At 40.3% G+C, this 7766-nt stretch overlaps 1 long non-coding RNA gene across 1 annotated transcript; it reads left to right on the top strand.

Annotated features, from left to right (window-relative positions):
- Positions 1–4666: 4666 nt before the first annotated feature.
- On the top strand, positions 4667–5009 carry LOC120991211. Its single transcript, XR_005776564.1, has 2 exons — positions 4667–4750; positions 4860–5009. It is a non-coding gene; the product is annotated as an uncharacterized LOC120991211 (long non-coding RNA).
- Positions 5010–7766: the final 2757 nt, after the last annotated feature.

Genomic DNA, 7766 nt, shown 5'->3' with positions numbered 1-7766 from the left:
CTCCATGGGTTGAAAAATTTGATTTCCATTTTTTTTATTTTTGTGCGATTTTGTTGTCAGCACATTCAACTATGTAAAGAACAAAGTATTTCAGAAGAATATTTAATTCATTCAGATCTAGGATGTGTTATTTTTGTGTTCCCTTTATTTTTTTGAGCAGTGTACATCAATATTGCATAGTATATATGAATCATTAACAAGTTCAAACGCTAAATAAATGCACACAGGAATATATATATATATATATATATATATATATATACTCACCTAAAGAATTATTAGGAACACCTGTTCTATTTCTCATTAATGCAATTATCTAGTCAACCAATCACTTGGCAGTTGCTTCAATGCATTTAGGGGTGTGGTCCTGGTCAAGACAATCTCCTGAACTCCAAACTGAATGTCAGAAAGAAATGGGAAAGAAAGGCGATTTAAGCAATTTCGAGCGTGGCATGGTTGTTGGTGCCAGACGGGCCGCTCTGAGTATTTCACAATCTGCTCAGTTACCTGGGATTTTCACTCACAACCATTTCTAGGGTTTACAAAGAATGGTGTGAAAAGGGAAAAACATCCAGTATGCGGCAGTCCTGTGGGCAAAAATGCCTTGTGGATGCTAGAGGTCAGAGCAGAATGGGCCGACTGATTCAAGCTGATAGAAGAGCAACGTTGACTGAAATAACCACTCGTTACAACTGAGGTATGCAGCAAAGCATTTGTGAAGCCACAACACGCACAACCTTGAGGCGGATGGGCTACAACAGCAGAAGCACGAGCTCACCAGCACGAGCTCACCAAAATTGGACTGTTGAAGACTGGAAAAATGTTGCCTGGTCTGATGAGTCTCGATTTCTGTTGAGACATTCAAATGGTAGAGTCCGAATTTGGCGTAAACAGAATGAGAACATGTATCCATCCTCTGATGGCTACTTCCAGCAGGATAATGCACCATGTCACAAAGCTTGAATCATTTCAAATTGGTTTCTTGAACATGACAATGAGTTCACTGTTCTAAAATGGCCCCCACAGTCACCAGATCTCAACCCAATAGAGCATCTTTGGGATGTGGTGGAACGGGAGCTTCGTGCCCTGGATGTGCATCCCTCAAATCTCTATCAACTGCAAGATGCTATCCTATCAATATGGGCCAACATTTCTAAAGAATGCTATTAGCACCTTGTTGAATCAATGCCATGTAGAATTAAGGCAGTTCTGAAGGCAAAAGGGGGTCCAACACCGTATTAGTATGGTGTTCCCAATAATTCTTTAGGTGAGTGTGTATACATATATATATATATATATATGTGTGAATATATGAATAGATATCTATTCCACACCAGATGTGTTTTATGGACATCTCTTATCAGATCATGGTTCAGCCATGAAATACCTATTGTTCCTCAGACAGACATGTTTAGAGAAACCAGTACAGATAAATCCATGTCTCTAAACAATAATAAAAGTATAATGTTTTCTATATATTCACTTTTAACACATCGAACTTGCCATGAACCCATCTTGGGTTTTTTCAGGTTCATGCTGATCACATGCTGTTAAAGGCAATGATCATCCATATTGAATATAGTATAATCAGATACATTGTACACTTATGAAAATGCACAACAGTTTGAGGAAGGTGAATGTTCCCTATGGGATAGGGCTCCCAAAATTGATGTGCCCATAGCTAAAGTGTCTCGAAGGTCATCCCTACCCTTTGATGATTTGGGCAATCTTAAGGATCCGATGGACAGGAAGGCTGACACCTTTTTAAAGAGAACATGGGAATCCATAGGTGCATCCTTTAAGCCTAATATAGCTTCCACCTGTACGGCTTGGGCACAAATATTGTGGATTAAACAGTTGGAGGCGCAGATCCGGGATAAGACTCTTAGAGATAAATTATTAGAATCAGTCGAGGCTATAGGAAAAGCAGCCGATCCATGGCTAATTCTGCTCGTAGGGCTATTTGGCTCAAGAATTGGTATGGGGATGTGGCCTCAAAAAATCGCTTATGTGGTATCCCTTGTGAGGGGAAATATTTGTTTGGGTCTTCCTTGTACGACATATTAGAGAAGGCAGGGGATAAAAAGAAGGGGTTCCCGTCTTCTTTTCAGTCGTCCTTTCCTAAGCAGGACCGTTTTTCCCAGAGAGGCAGAGGAAATAGGGATAGGAATAGGAGTCCAGCAAATAGAACTGTCGTGCATTTTCATAAATGTACAATCTTATCTAAAAAGATATTATAGTCTAAATAGCAATGCCCATTGCCTTTAAGTGTAATCACAGATTGAACCAGAGTCTGATATTTCTCTATAGGATTGAAACAGGCCGAGATGAGGTTATGCTGAGTTCAGTTTGGGAACATGTTTGTAGAGACATAGGGTATATTGTCTTTAAAATTATTGTGAGCAGATGTAGTGTATCTGTTAATACTATAATGGGTCCTACAGACATGTGTCGGTGAGAGAGGACCATTTAAATAGCAATGTATTATTTTACTTCATTACAAAATCATTAGGGAGGTCTACTTTGTAGAAAGCATTGGGTGTGTGAATGTCCCATTCATGTCTTCATAATTATATTCTATATATTCCTGTGTGGTGTATTTAAATTTGTAACATATCTTAACCAATGACTTATATAATATGTCATCTATGTGTAACAGCGTGTCGATATATATACATACATATCATTTAGAATATATATTTTATGCCGTGTATATCCCACTGACCATATAGACTTTTAAGGTTTAGAAAACTATTGAAGTTATCTTCCTACTAATTGGATTTCATGAGGAGAGCTGAATATTATTAGCCAGCCATGTGGGCAAGTTAATTAATCCGGATGTTAAGTAAAAGGAACCATTGTCCATTGTCCCTAAGAAGACAGTGGGAGATGGTGACTCCAACATGTCTAGATTAGGGGTAATTAAAATGTCGGGAAGAAACCCTTAATACTGATGTATGTTCAAGAGGTTAATAAGGTCATTATTAGGTATTTAGAATTAATGTTGAAATTGTCATGTGGTACAACAGTGCCATCTAGAGGTAAATTGATAATAGTATGTCATTTTCACCAGTATTCCAAGGGTTAAAATGACATCATTGGTATCTGCATACGAATACACCCATCTTGTCTGATTGGAGATCCCTAATCTAGAAGGGGAGGAATTCTTAGATAGCATGGGGTATAAACTATGCATGAGAGAGGTTAGGAGATCTATCTATCTATCTATCCATCTATCTACACTCTTCAACTGAAACAACTGCAACTAACAATTTACTTCAACAACAAAAAGAAACTTGGATTAATTTTTGTCTACTGGAAGAGTTTTGAGAACTGATCACACCCGAAACCTGTCCATCCTTGACTTGGTAAAGTATGTTATATTTTTGCTTGTGATATTATTAAGATATTCCTCTCAGCAAATAGTCAAGTGTTTCCATATTGTGGGAACGTATAGTGTTAATCACCTCCCTAATGATAGTTGTCCTCTTAGCAAAGATGCATATTGCTAATGGGAGATTAGACATTGTCTGAGTAGAGGAAAACTCTGGGAAATGATATTTCCATAGTCTGATTGCTGAGTGGGATATAATATCATATTAATATCATTTATATTTTTGATTGTCATAGGCTGAGACAGAGTCAAGGGACAACATTTATTGTTCTTGTATTAATCTGTATTTTGTCATGTTATAACCTGTTGGTAAACAGAAAATCCTGAGCTTCTCTTGATGTATTAATTATTGGTCTATTTGATAAAGATATAGCATTTATTTCTTATCATATGTAACTTTTAATAATTCTGTGCTGGTGAGAAAGTGATAGTGGATTACACCACCATCTAGTGGTGGTTTGTTGGTACTGCGTCAATTTGTCTATCCATTGATCTTATGTCAGTTTTATATTGGATTTTTGCTCATTTATAAATAAATTATTACATATATTTTGCATAATTGGTTGCCCCTTTGTTTTCATTGATTGCATAAATTAAATTTAGAGTCTCAAGATAAAAGAAAGGCGTTTTATGTCCGCCTAGTGGATTTCCTGACTGATTTCCATATTTTATTATTTTATAAATTTTTATTTTTTTTATATAAAATATTTATATTTTATATAAAAGATATACCTTGACAGGTCCAAAGGGCTTCTGTTCAAAAATCAATCCAGGGACCCCCCTAAGAAAGACAGCTCCCAATGACGCCAGGGTGGGAGGAAGATTACAATCTTTTCTCCCAGCCTGGTCCAGAATATACAACAGCGCGTGGATCCTGCGTTCATTAGAAGAAGGATTCAAGCTAGAGTTCAAAAAGTTCCCTCCGCAACGATTCAAAATTACACAAGTAGATCATTCAGCTCAGACTGCCTTAGAAAAGGAGGTCTCAAAACTCATTAAAAAAGGCGCACTCATTCAGTGTCCGGAAGATGAAAGGGGCACAGGATATTATTCTACTCTGTTTTTAGTAAAAAAAACAAGTGGAGAATACAGGACTATCATAAACTTGAAGTCTCTAAATGAGTACCTGTTATACCAACGCTTTAAAATGGAGACTATAAAGACGGTAATTCAGCTTCTTTACAAGGACTGTTTTATGGCAGTGTTAGACATCAAAGATGCCTACTATCACCTTCCGATTTTTCCAGGGCACCAGAAGTATTTCAAAGTGGCCTTAAGGTTCCAGGGGGAGCTGAAGCACTTTCAATTCCAGGTATTACCTTTCGGAATTTCGATGGCGCCAAGGATTTTTACGAAGTTAGTCTCAGAGATGGCAGCCCATATCAGGGAAAAAGATATCCTGTTTGTCCCATACTTGGATGACTTTCTGATTGTCGCACTGTCTTACCAGAGATGCTTATTTCAGGTCCAACAGGTGGTAGAAATCTTGACAACCCTGGGCTGGATCCTGAACAGAGAAAAGTCGAGACTGATTCCAGAAAAGAAACAACAGTTCCTGGGAATCTTACTGGATTCAGTGTCTCAGAGATCCTTCCTAACCTCAGAAAAAATTCAGAAAATAAGGTCAGTGGTTCACACCCTGATAAACAATCCGTGTGTGTCCATAAGGAAGGGGAAGTCAGTACTGGGAACTCTGACTGCCTCTATACCTGCAGTTCAATGGGCTCACATCCATTACAGAGCCCTCCAAGAAGAAACTTTGGGGAACTGGTCATGAAAAATAGAGTACCTGGAAAGCAGTATAGTGATATCGGCCCAGATTTGTCAGACACTGAAGTGGTGGCTGTCACTAGAGAACCTGGGGCAGGGAGTCCCATGGAGGATCGAAGATCCCCTTATAGTTACCACAGACACCAGCCCAGTAGGGTGGGGGGCTCATGTGGGAGAGACCTTGCTTCAAGGATTGTGGGACTGCCGGATGTTGGACAGTTCTTCAAATCAAAAAGAGCTTATGGCAGTTTTTCTGGGCCTTCAGGAGTTACTCCCTCTGATCAGGAGTCAACACGTGAGAATTTTATCCGACAATGCCTCGGTCGTAGCATATCTGAATCATCAGGGTGGTACCTGGTCCATGTCCCTGCAGTCCCTGGCGGTTCAGATTTTTTCCCTAGTGGAGGGGGTAGCTTTATCCCTCTCGGCCCTTCATATCAGAGGTGTGAACAATTGGAAGGCCAATTTTCTAAGCCATCGATCTCTGGATCAGAGGGAATGGTCTCTGAACCCTTCTATTTTCATCAAGATTGTCAGGTTATGGGGGATGTCTCAAATAGATCTTTTTGCCACCAGGGAGAACAGAAAGGTAAAAAGATTCTACTCCCTGTCTCCCAGGGATCGACCAGAGGCGATAGACGCTTTGGTTCAGCCTTGGAGTCAAGGTCTATTGTATGCCTTCCCTGCACTTCAGCTGATACCGAGGGTTCTCAAGAAGGTCAGGGAAGACAAAGCCAGAATCATCATGATTGCTCCCTTCTGGCCATGTCGAGCGTGGTTCTATTGGCTGAGGGTGATGTCAGTAGCAGATCCTTGGGTTCTTCCGGAGAGCCCAGATCTTCTTTTTCAAGGTCCTATTGTCCACCCCCCTGTGAAAAGGCTCCATTTGACGGCGTGGCTTTTGAACTGCGCCTTTTACTAGATAGAGGTCTTTCTGAATCGGTGGTTGCTACCATGCTGTTAAGTAGGAAGCCGGTGACTACTAATATCTATGCTAGAACTTGGATTACCTTTTTTAAGTATCTAGGAGTCTCCCTGACAGGAATTCCAAAACTCCTCCTTGGGATCTTAATCTGGTGTTAAGGGCCTTGGTTAAACCTCCCTTTAGTCCTGAAGACTCTCTGCCAATTAAGTTCCTGACCTTGAAATGTATTTTTTTGGTAGCTATTACATCAGCCAGGAGAATTAGTGAGCTTCAGGCTCTTTCCATTAGCCCTCCATATACGATTTTCCAAGATGATTGTGTCCGTCTTAGGCCAGACCCAGCATTTTTACCCAAAGTAGTATCGGAATTCCATAGAAGTCAGGAAGTGATTCTTCCTTCCTTCTATGAGAATCCGAGGAACGAGGAAGAGGCAGATTTCCATTCTTTGGATGTTAGAGAATGTGTCCTACGGTACCTAGAGGCTACAAAAGGTTGGAGGAAGTCCTCTTCATTGTTTGTCTTATTTTCAGGCCAGAATAAGGGGAAATCAGCTAGTAAAAGTACTTTAGCCCGTTGGATCAAGCAGGCTATTTCTTTGGCATACAAACCGGATTCCAAAAAAGTTGGGACACTAAACAAATTGTGAATAAAAACTGAATGCAATGACGTGGAGATGGCAAATGTCAATATTTTATTTGTAATAGAACGTAGATGACAGATCAAACGTTTAATCCGAGTAAATGTATAATTTTAAAGGAAAAATACGTTGATTCCAATTTTCACGGTGTCAACAAATCCCCAAAAAGTTGGGACAAGTAGCAATAAGAGGCTGGAAAGAGTAAATTTGAGCATAACGAAGAGCTGGAAGACCAATTAACACTAATTAGGTCAATTGGCAACATGATTGGGTATAAAAAGAGCTTCTCAGAGTGGCAGTGTCTCTCAGAAGCCAAGGTGGGTAGAGGATCACCAATTCCCACAATGTTGCGCAGAAAGATAGTGGAGCAATATCAGAAAGGTGTTACCCAGCGAAAAATTGCAAAGACTTTGCATCTATCATCATCAACTGTGCATAACATCATCCGAAGATTCAGAGAATCTGGAACAATCTCTGTGCGTAAGGGTCAAGGCCGTAAAACCATACTGGATGCCCGTGATCTCCGGGCCCTTAAATGACACTGCACCACAAACAGGAATGCTACTGTAAAGGAAATCACAGAATGGGCTCAGGAATACTTCCAGAAACCATTGTCAGTGAACACAATCCACCGTGCCATCCGCCGTTGCCAGCTGAAACTCTACAGTGCAAAGAAGAAGTCATTTCTAAGCAAGATCCACAAGCTCTGGCGTTTTCACTGGGCCAGGGATCATTTAAAATGGAGTGTGGCAAAATGGAAGACTGTTCTGTGGTCAGACGAGTCACGATTCAAAGTTATTTTTGGAAATCTGGGACGCCATGTCATCCGGACCAAAGAGGACAAGGACAACCCAAGTTGTTATCAACGCTCAGTTCAGAAGCCTGCATCTCTGATGGTATGGGGTTGCATGAGTGCGTGTGGCATGGGCAGCTTGCATGTCTGGAAAGGCACCATCAATGCAGAAAAATATATTCAGGTTCTAGAACAACATATGCTCCCATCCAGACGTCATCTCTTTCAGGGAAGACCCTGCATTTTT

Source organism: Bufo bufo, chromosome 2 (genome assembly GCF_905171765.1).
Source record: "Bufo bufo chromosome 2, aBufBuf1.1, whole genome shotgun sequence".
Taxonomy (NCBI): Eukaryota; Metazoa; Chordata; class Amphibia; order Anura; family Bufonidae; genus Bufo; species Bufo bufo.
The sequence above is the reverse complement of the archived record's forward strand: the minus strand, read 5'-3'. Positions and strand labels throughout refer to the sequence as shown.